Source organism: Papio anubis, chromosome 5 (assembly GCF_008728515.1).
Source record: "Papio anubis isolate 15944 chromosome 5, Panubis1.0, whole genome shotgun sequence".
NCBI lineage: Eukaryota > Metazoa > Chordata > Mammalia > Primates > Cercopithecidae > Papio > Papio anubis.
In genome coordinates, this window is record NC_044980.1 from 109148474 (window position 1) to 109161780 (window position 13307).

At 35.8% G+C, this 13307-nt stretch overlaps 1 protein-coding gene across 11 annotated transcripts in view; it reads left to right on the plus strand.

Moving 5' to 3' along the window:
• COMMD10 (COMM domain containing 10) overlaps positions 1-13307 on the plus strand; it is a 247673-nt gene that overhangs the window by 179847 nt on the left and 54519 nt on the right. The window lies entirely within an intron of this gene.

Here is a 13307-nt window from a genome sequence, read left to right on the forward strand (position 1 = left end):
GAAAAATAGAATCCCAATTTGATTCACATTCTTTTGTTGGTAACATCTTTTTCCCTCCTTGGAATCTCTTAGGATTTTCTTCTTTATCTTCGGTGGATAAAACTTCAAGAGAGTATATTTGGATTCGAGTATTTTATTCATTCAGTCTGCTTGATAACTTGCTCAGCCTTTGCATCTTAAGATTAATAGTTTTCTTCAAGTCTGGTAGTTTTAAAAAATTATTTCCCTGATTTTCTTCTATAGCACACATACATTATTTGTGCCCACCTGTTATCTTTGGTTATCTTTGAACACTCTATGTTTCATTTGCCACATATATTTCCTTAGAAATAAGAACATTATATAGTTTGTTAGAAAATGATACATGTTATTGTAACAGAAGAAGTAGAGCAGAGGAGAAAACCTAGATAACCTTGGGTATGGAAGCATCCAAGATGTCTTCCAGAGGATAAGTAAACTTGGTATATCAGGACAATGGAATATTATTCAGTGCTAAAAAATGATTCGGCTGGGTGCGGTAGCTCACACCTGTAATCCCAGCACTTTGGGAGGCTGAGGTGGGTGGATCACCTGAGCTCAGGAGTTCGAGACCAGCCTGGCCAACATGGTGAAACCCCGTCTCTACTAAAAATACAAAAATTAGGTGGGTGTGGTGGCGGGCACCTGTAATCCTAGCTACTAGGGAGGCTGAGGCAGGAGAATAGCTTGGACCTGGGAGGCGGACGTTGCAGTGAGCCGAGATCATGCCACTGTACTCCAGCCTGGGCGACACGAGCAAGACTCCATCTGAAAAAAGAAAAATAAAAGAAATGATCCATCGGGCCATGAAAGACATGGAGACCCGTTAAATACGCATTACTAACTCAAAGAAGCCGATGTGAAAACACTCTATACTTCACGATTCCAATTATATAACATTCTGGAAGAGGCAAACCTGTGAAGAGAGTAAAAAAGATCAGGGGTTGGGGGTGGGAGATGAGTAGATGGAACACAGATGATTTTTAGGGCTCCAGTAAATACTATGTATGATACTTACAATTTATCCAAACTCACAGAATTTACAACACCAAGAGTGAACCCTAATGTAAACTATGGACGTTGGGTGATTATGAGGTGTCAGTATAGGTTCATTGACTATAACAAATGTACTACTGTGGTGGGGGATACTGATAGTAGGGGTTATATGGGAAATTTCTATATCTTCCTCTCAATTTTGCTGTGAAACTAAAACCAATCTGAAAGAGATTTTTTTAAGAAGTAGAACAAAGGAGTTAATGTATTGGGGTGGGGGTATGCAAATTGCGATTATTGAATAGAATGATCGAGGTAGGCCTCATTGAGAAGCTGACGTGAGCACTGAGCAAAGATTGTGGCTATCTGAATGAAGAATGTTACAGGCAGAGGATATAACTAGTACAAGGACCCTAAAGTAGCATGTTTCTGGTATGTTTGATGAACAGCAAGCAGGTTAATGTGGCTCAAGTAAATTGAGTGAGGGAGAGAGAATGGTGGGAAATAAGATCAGAGAGGTAAATTGAAATGGGCTACATCACTAGTCTAGACTTTGTAGGCTAGTGTAGAGATTTCTTAGTGTGAGAGAGATGGGAAGTGTTTACAGAGTAGAATAGTAATGGTTAACTTTGAGCATTTTTCTCTTTGGTAGTTTTATTAAAACAGATGTAACATTACAGTTTTAAAAATCACATGATTTTCAATTTAGTTCTATCATAAGTTCATAAACTTGAAAAAAAATACTACACCAAGCTTTTATTTTAAAATGTAGATAAATGTTACAGAAAAAAAAATTGCCAGGCACAGTGGCACATGCTGTAGTCCAGCTACTTGGGAGGCTGAGCTGGGAGGATTGCCAGAGCCCAAACGTTTGAGACTAGCCTGGGCAACATAGTGCTACCCTGCTTCTAGGAAAAAAAAAAAAAAAAGCAAGATTTGTAACCTGAAGTTCTCTTAAGAAGTATTTCAATCACATGAGCAGGTATTATCTTTAATCTGCTTTTTATTATGGTTAAATTATGAGCAAAGCTCATAAAATGCAATCAATACATTTTGTATGTCTTGCAAGTTAGCAGTGGTGTTAAATCTTACATCCTCTGATCTGTACTAATATCATCAACTCCTACTGAGAAGAGTTAGAATAACAGTAGAAACGTCAGGAAAGATTTTAAATGACAACAAAGCTAAGGGGTCAGAATGTCATTGTTTCAAAGCAATTTTCTTAGTTGTAATAAAGATAAATTTAATAAAAGTAAAAGCAATCTGCTCCCAGAATGTTACTGTATTTTGTTTTGAATAAATTTATATTATCTGTAAATCAGTATGGCTCATGTTGCACACAAACAAGGTCAGAAAATAGTAATGCCCTAGAGTACCAATAGGAGGCCATCTTCTTGAACTGTTTAGACCAATATGAAAGATTACTTCCTGGAAGAAACAATGCTTCTCAGCAAGATATGTCTTAAAATACCATTTCCAGAATTATTTGTAGCCACTATAATAAAACATTATCAGGAAATTGTCAGATTGTTCATGGCATTGGTGATAGAAAAACTGCTCATATTTACTGGACTGCATGACAATTAAGAACAGAATTTTTCATGATTAATGGGTTAAAAGGCAAGAGTTTTGAATGAACTTAAATTAGGCAATTCTCAAATCTTTGATGATTTTATTATATGTCATCCTGACCACTTTTAACTGGTTTAATGTAATTTTGAAATGTTTCCCTAAATGTTACATGTTAATAATTAGAAACCAGCTTAAATTCCCATGAAGTTTTATTCGACAAACCTCAGGCTTCTGTTCTGAGAACCTCATAAGTAAGTACCCTATGTGCCATAGAAGGACTAATATTATACTTCAACATTTTACAGTTGGTTTTGAAAATTAAAAAATATGTAGGCTCCCCAGGAGGTCATATTCAATTTAACAATATCAATTCTACTTAAGACATAAAAATCTATTTCTACTGGCAACAAGATGAAAACTCTCAGTTCATACTCCTTATATGGGGTAAACACCCAGGGAATGATTCCAGCAGAGCACAGAACCAGGTTTGTGAAGGAGAGACTGGGCTTTGACATAGTACCACTGGATAGTACATAAACCAGTAATTGTTTCTGTCACTTACAAATATGGATCTGTTTAATGTCTTCAGTTGTTTAGACTAACGATTTGGATGTTCCTAAATTTCTTTGAAACTTTTACATTTAGATTTCCAAAAATTTGTTTTTCTCCAAGATTAAAGCAATTCTAGCATAGTAGCAGCATACTGCATCAACAAGTTGATTTTTTTTTAAAGTGTATGTCTTCTATTGAAGAGCTCAATGAAGTTCTTAACTGTTGTCTCTTTAATTAAACAGAACAGCAAAGCTTGTGTTTTTGCCAATCGCAAATTTATACTCAATTTAAACCATGGCTTTCAACCAAAATTCCTATACCAAAATAACTCTTTTCACACAAGAATCATAGTGGATTTTTTATACGTTCTTGGTTAACCAGCAAAACTCACAAAATTTATTGGCATTAGTAACAAATACTTTTTAAATCAGCTTCTATTTCTCCCATCAAAACTTTGATTTCCCTTCAAAGAAGCCTCATCATAGACTTAGTCACACATTTGTGAGAGTTATTAGAATTGCCATAATCAATGGATACTGAAGAAAAGGGGAGAAAATTGGAGAGTTTTTTTTTCTTTTTTTAATTTTTAAAAAACTCATGATTCTGGAGCTAAAAGCAGCTCACATGGGCCTTATATGAGCTTTACCTCTCTTTGAGCAATACATTTTAAAAGTCAGGAAGAAAATAAAATCTGACTATTGTAACATTTAGCTTTGTATTGGAGTGGCCTTTTCAGGTAATGCCAACTTCCACGACATTTAGAAGATTCATAAAATGCTGGTCAAAACAATGGAAACAATAGCAGCTGTCATTTGATCAGAATCCATGTGCAAACCAATTAAAAGCCCTGTCATAACTATTTAAGCATATAAGGTGATTTACGATTACCTTTCATAAATTAATGAATTCTACCAATAAGAGGAGGGTGCTACGTTGGGTGCTCCTGTTCTCACAGAGTTTACAGCTATACATGACATGAGGACTGCTCCAGGTTTACCGTGTTTAAATGATTGACAAGGCAGAAACTTTCTCTTTTCTTCAACTGATTGGCACTATCTACTTATAACTTATAACTTAGCTTATTTTTCACTCCCCTCGAAGAGAATAGAGTCCAGAATGGCTGGTAGTAGTATCAGAGTAGAAGAGTTGAGGTGTCATAACATAAGGACACCCTGAATTTATTTCTCCTATACTTTGCTTCATAAAAGTGAGCACAAGGACAGACAGGCAGAAAATAGTAGATCGCTATGTGAGGCCAGAGTGAGTCCTCTTTCAGGTTCAACAAAGGAAAGATAGAAGGCAAGGGTACATAAATATAAGAACATAAAGTGTAGGCAGGCAGATAATGAAAAAAGAGAGAAATGGAAGAAGTAACAAAAAATAAAAAAAGATGAAGAAAAATATGGGAAGAGAGAGGTAAAGTGACATGAGGAGGGCAAAATAAACAGAATGGAGAAGAGAGAAAAGAATGGAGGCAAAGGAAAGAGGGGAGAATACAGCAATCTCCTCCTGAAATCTGCCTATCCCAAGCATAAAGATTAATTGTAATATTTTAATTATAAATTAGCTTTTCCTGAGAAAACTTCATAAACACATAATTCTTATAAATTGTGATATCTCAAATATTTAAAATATTTTCTAGTCAAACATTTGGCAGGGAGGGGGTGGGGTGGGCGGTCCATCATTCTCCAAAACTAGCTAACCTTATGCAGCTGATAGGAGTTCTTCACAGCTGTTCTTTAGCCATGTTGCATAAGAACTTTGCACAGAGAACCTGAGAAGTTCCACTTTAAGAGTTTCTCCCACTTCGGTGTCCTAGGCAAGAAATCAGGAGAAAGGAATGAGAAAGAAGAATCACTAGTGTCAACAGACACATCAAACTCCAGTAAATCTGGCTATTACTTAGGTCAACTAGCGTAATTCAACTTAAAGGTTAAATAGTGGTTAAGGTTTTAAAAGCCAAGTGGTGATTTCAAACTTGTAGCTATTGTTCTAATATGATGGGTAATCACTTTCTGCATAGTGTACTGTTTATAAACTGCTGGCTCCTTAAAATGTAAATAAAGAAAAATTATTCCAGGCTACAAGATTAATTTTCCTCTACATCTTTAACCTGATGTGGATCCATTTTTTGTTAAAACAGACTTTTTATATTTATTTAGTCAAATTCCTCATATGAAGAAGGAGGAATCTGAGGCCCAGTAAGATTAAGTGACTAGTTTATGGTCCTTGGGTAGAACAGGAATGAAGCAGAGGTTTCCATTCCTAGGTCACTTCAGGACTACTAATTGAAGTTCATCAGAAAAAAGACGTAAGCCAAAGAAATTAGAACATGAAGTTGAGTATCATCTTTAGTAAAAAGGATCTAGTTGTTGCTTCCTTATAATATTGAAAAGTAGTTTTAACTGTATGTGGACATTTCTTTGAAATAGTTTCTACCATTAAAAATAAAACTGAAGACAGAGGATTAGGTTAGACTCTGGAGCAAAATCAAAACAGCTTATTTCGCCTGAGAACTAAGGCAAAATTAACTAAACCGCAAATACCTACATATCTGTAATTTTGTGAGCCACCATAAAATCTGCATACTCTGTATCAAAGTAAAAAACTTCACTTACTGACACAACCTTTACTAAAAAGTGCCACAGACTGTATGTGAAATAAAATATAAGCAGTCTATTTCTTAATGTGGTAAAACTATCTTCTCACACTCTGCTTTAATTTGTTATTTATTTATTCGTTTATTTTTTTTATTTTGAAACGGAATCTCACTCCATCGCCCAGGCTGGAGTGCTTTGGTGCGATCTTGGCTCACTGCAAACTCCCCCTCCCGGGTTCTTGCCATTCTCTTGCCTCAGCCTCCCGAGTAGCTGGGACTACAGGCACCTGCCACCATGCCCGGCTAATTTTTTGTATTTTCTTTTTAGTAGAGACAGGGTTTCACTGTGTTAGCCAGGATGGTCTCGATCTCCTGACCTTGTGATCTGCCTCGGGCTCCCAAAGTGCTGGGATTACAGGCGTGAGCCACCGTGCCTGGCCAATTTGGCTTTTAGTGAGCCTGGGTAAATTTAACCTCTCAGAAGATCCCTCAACTTGTGAAAAAATCCTTAATAGTTTCTGTCTTACATTAAACTAAAAGGCAGACCTATGTCACCTGCAGTCATAGGACCCTGAGTTATCTCCTAAGGTGACTCTAATACACATTCCTTAACTCTGAAGATAACAGCTATGAAGGTGAATGCCGATAGCTGCTGTAGGTTTCATAGAGAGACTCAATGATTATGAAGATTCTGACCATATCTAATAACAGACAACCGATAATTGTACAGTAAGATTTAGGGGAAAAAGTCATTTCAGTTTTAAAAGTTTTGTTAAGGTATATATATGCATATCTGTTGCCTATTAGTATGATAATATAGTAGACAGATTGCCTTTGTCAGGTTTTAGTTTTGGCTCTGCCATTAATTAGCTATGTGGTTTTTGAGAATTTCAGTCACTTTAACAAATGTTTATTGAGGGTTACATACCAGGCACTGTGCAAGTCATTTTAACAGTTATCTTAGGAAATCCTCTCAGCAACCCTAAGGATTTGACACTATTATTATTATCATCTTACAGGTAATGGAACTGGAGTTTAGATTGAATTCTCAAGGTTCAATAGCTAGTGGCCTGCTTCCAAAGCTTATATTATTTTGAACAACAGCCAGTTTCTGGGACTATGTCCTTAACAGGTACTTTTGACCCAGTGGGAATGAAAGGGGAGAGCAGAAAGAGGTATATAGGATTCCAGCCCTCCTACTTCTGCTTCAGCCAGAGAAGTTGCCTGTTCATTGTTTTAATATATTGAGCTTTTCAGATAAGATTTTAGAGGTGAAAGGGTTCTGTAGCATAAAATACCTGATCTCACAATATTATGCTTCACTAGAATAAAGGTGTAAAAATAATAAAGGTGTTAAGATAATATAAGAACAGTAAATAATAATTCTCGTTGGATAGGCTTCAAAAAAGAAATGCATTTGAGATGGACCTTGACAAGCAGATAAAATCTTGATTTAGTTGAGGGACTCCATCTGGGGAAACATTAATGAAAGTGCTTAAGTTTTCAAGTGCTAATTAAAATGTTTATTTTTAAAATGTTTCTTTTGATCCTATTTTTCTTCATTAAATAATGCCCTGGACAGGATTAAGAGCACAGCCTGAAGTGATTGTGATGTCCAAGAAGTACTACTAATGGAACAGATAGACAACTTGTCATATTTCAAAATTAAATGCTGACTGCACTATGAATATAGAAAAGTACAGTGGTAACCACTACATTCTGTACCATGTAACATCCTCTATATGATTTCAGTTCCTTTCAAGACCACCAGACTATAGTTACAAGAAAGCCAAGATCTGACTGACTCAATTTGCATTACAAACGTGTTCAGGGATAGCCTAGTTAAGGAAAACAGAAACTTTAAATTTTACTCTTTTAAACTGAATTCAAGAATGTCTTATATCCACTGCCAGAAAATATCACCCCAGAAGTGAAAACTTAGATATTTTAATTTCTGAAATAATGACTTTGAGGAAAATAGTTAGAAATTATAAAACATACAAATTCCTATTTGTCAGACTATGGAGACGTTGGAGAATATGATTCTCCAAGTATCTTGATGTTTAAACAATTAAATAAAAATATAGTTCAGCCAGAAATAAACTAGCTCACATGAAAAAGCTGTAGTATTAAAAGCTGCTACATCAAAAAGTCCAAGTGAGTATTCAGTAAATTTATTAACAAGTTATCCCTAGATTAATGATTCTATCTCAAGTCAAAAACATTTTGCCAAAGTGACAGCACTAATACCTACCACTAATAGGATGTAGAATCAGCTTGACCTTATTTTAGAACATCTGAGAGGCTCTAAAAGCTGGCAAAACCATCTTAAGAATATGGAGTGATAGGCAGTAAACTGCATTTATTTTGGGTTTAACCACTCCAAGGCAGTCTCAGAAATAACCTTAAAAAACAGGAGCCAGAGACTAAATACCATCCCCACGCCCCACAATTAAGATGCAATTTGAAACTGTATCTGAAATCATTAAGTCAATGGAAAGCTGAGAGGAAGACAATGTTAAGTCAGTATCTGAAAAGCTGTTTCTACTAAAGATGTCTACACATACACATTATTATCTATATGTCATGTATTTGGACTGATTCAAGAAGTCTGTGCTTGTCAAGGCAACTTCAAGAACTGTTGATGGTACAGAGAAATTGATATCACAGCTTTTTTCTTAAATAAAATTACATGGTTGAGGTGGGGACTGGTAAAAGAAGAGACTGCTTTCCTTCATTTTTTTCTTTTTTAAAACAACTTGTCTACATCACTGGGTATCAATAATTGATTCCCACTGGACACAGGATACACCCCATGTTTATTCATTGTCAGAAATAAACACAATAACAAATTTTCACTAGCATCGTGATATAGAACATAAATTCATGTTTCCTTAATTCAGTAGGTATTTATTAGAAATCTACGAGGTCCTAGCATCTATGTGAAGTCCTGTTCATAATGCAAAGAAGCCAGTCTAGTGAATAGACAAATGCATTTATTAAATTAAAATACAATGATATATGTCACGAGATGTACAAGAACTATGGGGGTACAATAGAGAAGTATCTGAGGAGGGGTAAAGAATAGGAGAAGGTTCCCCAGCTGAATCTTAAAAGTAACGTATTTTAAGATGCTACTGCACCATTACCACCTAACAAGTAATGGGGAAAAAAAATCACACACACACACACACACACACACACACACACACACACACACACGCGCGCCATACGATTACACGGAAATAGAATACCTTCTCCTGAATGATTTGTGGGTAGATAATGAAATTAAGGCAGGAAATCAAGAAGTTATTTTAAACTACTGAGAACAGAGATACAAAATACTAGAATCTCTGGAACCCAACTAAGGCAATATTAGGAGGGAAATGTATAGCACTAAATGCCCATATCAAAAGTTAGAAAGATCTCAAGTTAACTTACAACTTAACATCACAACTAAAAGAACTAGCAAACCAAGAGCAAACAAATCCCAAAGCTAGCAGAAGACAAGAAATAACCAAAATCAGAGCTGAACTGAAGGAGATTGAGATACAAAAAATCACTCAAAGCATCAACAAATCTCGAGCTGGTTTTTTGAAAAAAAAAATTAATAAAATACATAGGTCACTAGCTAGACTAATAAAGAAGAAAAGAGAGAATATTCAGATAAACACAGAATATTCAAATAAACACAATCAGAAATGACAAGGGGAGATTACCACTGACCCCATAGAAATACAAATAACCATCAGAGGATGTTATGAACACCTCTGCGCACATAAACTAGAACATCTAGAAGCAATGGATAAATTCCTCAACACATCTTCCCTCCCAAGACTGAACCAAGAAGAAACTGGATCTCTGAACAGACGATACCGAGCTTGGAAATTGAGATAGTTATAAATAGCTTACCAACCAATAATGTCCAGGACCAGACAGATTCACAGCTGAATTCTACCAGATGTACGAAGAGCTGGTACCATTTCTACTGAAACCATTTCAAAAGTTGAGGAGCAACTCCTCCCTAACTCATCCTATGAGGCCAGCATCACCCTAATACCAAAACCTGGCCAAAATGAAACAAAAAAAAGAAAACCTCAGGTCACTATGCTTGATGAACATTGATACAAAAGTCCTCAACAAAATACTGGCAAAAGAAATCCAGCAGCACATCAAAAAGCTTACCTACAACCCTCAAGTAGGCTTTATCCCTGGGTTGCAAGGTTGGTTCAATATACGCAAATCAATAAATGTGATTCATCACATAAGCAGAACTAAAGACAAAAACCACATGATTATCTCAATAGATGCAGAAAAGGCATTTGATAAAATTCATCCCTTCATGTTTAAAACTCTCAGTAAACTAGGTATTGAAGGAACATACTTCAAAATAATGAGAGTCTTCTATGACAAACCCACAGCCAACATCATACTGAATGAGCAAAAGCTGGAAGCATTCCCCTTAAAAATTGGCATAAAACAAGGATGCCCTCTCTCACCACTCCTATTCAACATAGTATTGGAAGTCCTGGCCAGGGCAAACAGGCAAGAGAAAGAAAGAAAGGACATCCAAATAGGAAGAGAGGAAGTCAGACTATCCCTGTTTGCAGATGAAACGATCCAATTTCTAGAAAACCACATAGTCTCAGCCAAAAGCTTCTTAAGCTGATAAACAACTTCAGCAGAGTCTCAGGATACAACATCAGTGTGCAAAAATCACTTGCATTTCTACACATCAACAGCAGTCAATCCAAGAGCCAAATCAAGAACACACTACCACTCACAATGGCCACAAAAAGATGAAAATACCTAAGAATACAGCTAACTAGGGAAGCAAAATATCTCTACAAGTAAAACTACAAAACACTGCTCAAAGAAATCAGAAGTGACACAAACAAATGGAAAAACATTTCATGCTCATGAACAAGAAGAATCAATATTTAAAATGGCATACTTCACAAAGCAATTTATAGATTCAGTGCTATTCCTATTAAACCCCCATTGAGATTCTTCATAGAACTAGAAAAAAACTATCTTACAGTTCATATGGAGCCAAAAAAGAGACTGAATACCCACGGCAATTTTAAGCAAAAAGAACAAAGCTGGAAGTATCCTGTTACTTGACTTCAAACTATATGACAGGGCTACAATAATCAAAACAGCACGGTACTAGTACAAAAACAGACACATAGCCTAATGGAACAGAATAGAGAACCCAGAAATTAGGCCACATACCTACAACTATCTGATCTTCAACAAACCTGACAAAAGCAAGCAATGGGGAAATGATTTCTATTAAATAAATAGTGCTGGGATAATTGGCTAGCCATATGCAGAAGGTTGAAACTGGACCCTTTCCTTACACCATAAACAAAAATTAAGGTGGATTAAAGACTGAAATGTAAAACACAAAAGTATAAAACCCCTGGAAGACAACCTAGGCAATACCATGCAGGATAATGGCACAGGCAAAGATTTCATGATGAAGACACCAAAAGCAATTGCAACAAAAGCAAAAATTGATAAATGGGATCTGATTAAAGAGCTTCAGTACAGCAAAAGAAGCTATCAACAGAGTGAACAAAGAACCTAAAGAATAGGAGAAAATCTTTGCAAACTATGCATCCAATAAAGGTCTAATATCCAGTATCTATATGGAACTTAAATTTCCAAAGAAAAAACAAACAATCTCATTAAAAACTGGGCAAAGGATATAAACAGATACTTTTCAAAAGAAGACATACATATGGTCAACAGTCATATGAAAAAAAGCTCAGCATCACTGATCATTAGGGAAATGCAAATCAAAGCCACAATGAGATACCCATCTCAGAAAGATTATTATTGAAAAGTCAAAAAAATAACATTTGTTGGTGAGGTTGCAGAGAAAAGAGAACACTTATACACTATTGTGGAAGTGTAAATTGGTCGAACCATTGTGGAAGACAGTGTGGTGATTCCTTGAAGACCTACAGCAGAAATACCATTCAACCCAACAATCTCATTACTGTGTATATACCCAAAGGAATATATTAATAAGCCATTCTATTATAAAGACACATGTGTATGTTCATTGCAGCACTATTCACAATAGCAAAGACAGGGAATCAAGCTAAACACCTGTCACTGGATAAAGAAAATGTACATATACACCATGGAATACTATGCAGCCATAAAAAGAACAAGATCATGTCCTTTGCAGGGACAGGGATGGAGCTGGAGGCCATTATCTTTAGCAAACTAACGCAGGAACAGAAAACAAAAACCTTATGTTCTCCCTTGTAAGTGGGAGCTAAATGATGAGAACACATGGACACATAGAAGGGAACAACACACACTGGGGTCTATTGGAGGGTGGAGGGTGGGAGGAAGGAGAGGATCAGGAAAAATAACTAATGGGTAGTAGGCTTAATATCAGGGTGATGAAATAATCTGTACAACAGACCCCCATGACACAAGTTTACCTATGTAACAAATATGCATATGTACCCCTGAACTCAAAAGTTAAAAAGATAACACTTACAATATCAAAATTATGCAATAGCTATAAATTTAATAAAAGTTGTACATAGAATTATTGATGGAAATTTCAAGACCTAAGCAAACAAAAGAATCATATTCACTGACCAAAAATACCACTTTTACTGCTGTGAGTAGAAAATACTGTGCTAAGCCAAAAAATAAATGAGCATTTTTCTTTAAGCTCTATACAAGCCAGCATGTGCTCACATCAGAATATTTATTAAATAGTCATCCTTCTATGACCTTGAATTTCTCTTAATTACAATTTAGGAGTGTATAAATTGACTTAAGTGTAGCTTTTGGACAGCACTGAAAGTTTCAGTTCAGATACAGATGGATACAGATGGAACTACAAGGCAGCCCTGTGAGGGGTAATTAGAAAAAGTATAATGTTAAGAGTTAGGCATTTGTAAAGCAGGTAGCCTGTTTGACAGAGAAAGAATTAAAGTCATTTACAATGAAGACTTGGGAAAGGTAAAGGAAAATACGAGAAAGTAAAGCCCTTAATGCTGATCTATGCCAGGTGTGCCAGACCCTAGTAAGGCATCAAAATAGCCTGTGAAGTTCCGTTTTTGTTGTAATTTTGTTTTGTTTTGTTTTAATACATTTGTCCTGGTCTAAAGACTTGCACAATTTCTGGGAGTGGCCTTCCGTGTAGCAGTTATTCATACAGGTCTCTATTGGTTCTGTTAGAGACAAAGTTGAGTTACTATGGCCTGGCTGTGCAAATATTCTTGTTTTCCTTTTCTACCAACTTTAAAAAAACACTAAAATAAAAACAAAATCTGTCATGTGAAGCAACTCATGTATGTTGCTATCTCTTGGATCCAGAAATATACTGACAAAATTGAAATGGAATACCAGAGACAGAAAAAAACATAAAAGCAATTTCTCACCATGCATATTATTAGAAACAAAAGGAATTTAAGTTACTGACATCTTGTTTGAACATCCTGGAGATTTCTAAAACCAAGTAATAATAAGTAACAGTAAATGGTATTGTGCCCATTATTATAGTTTTAAGCTGTGTTAAATGTTAATGATATTGTCT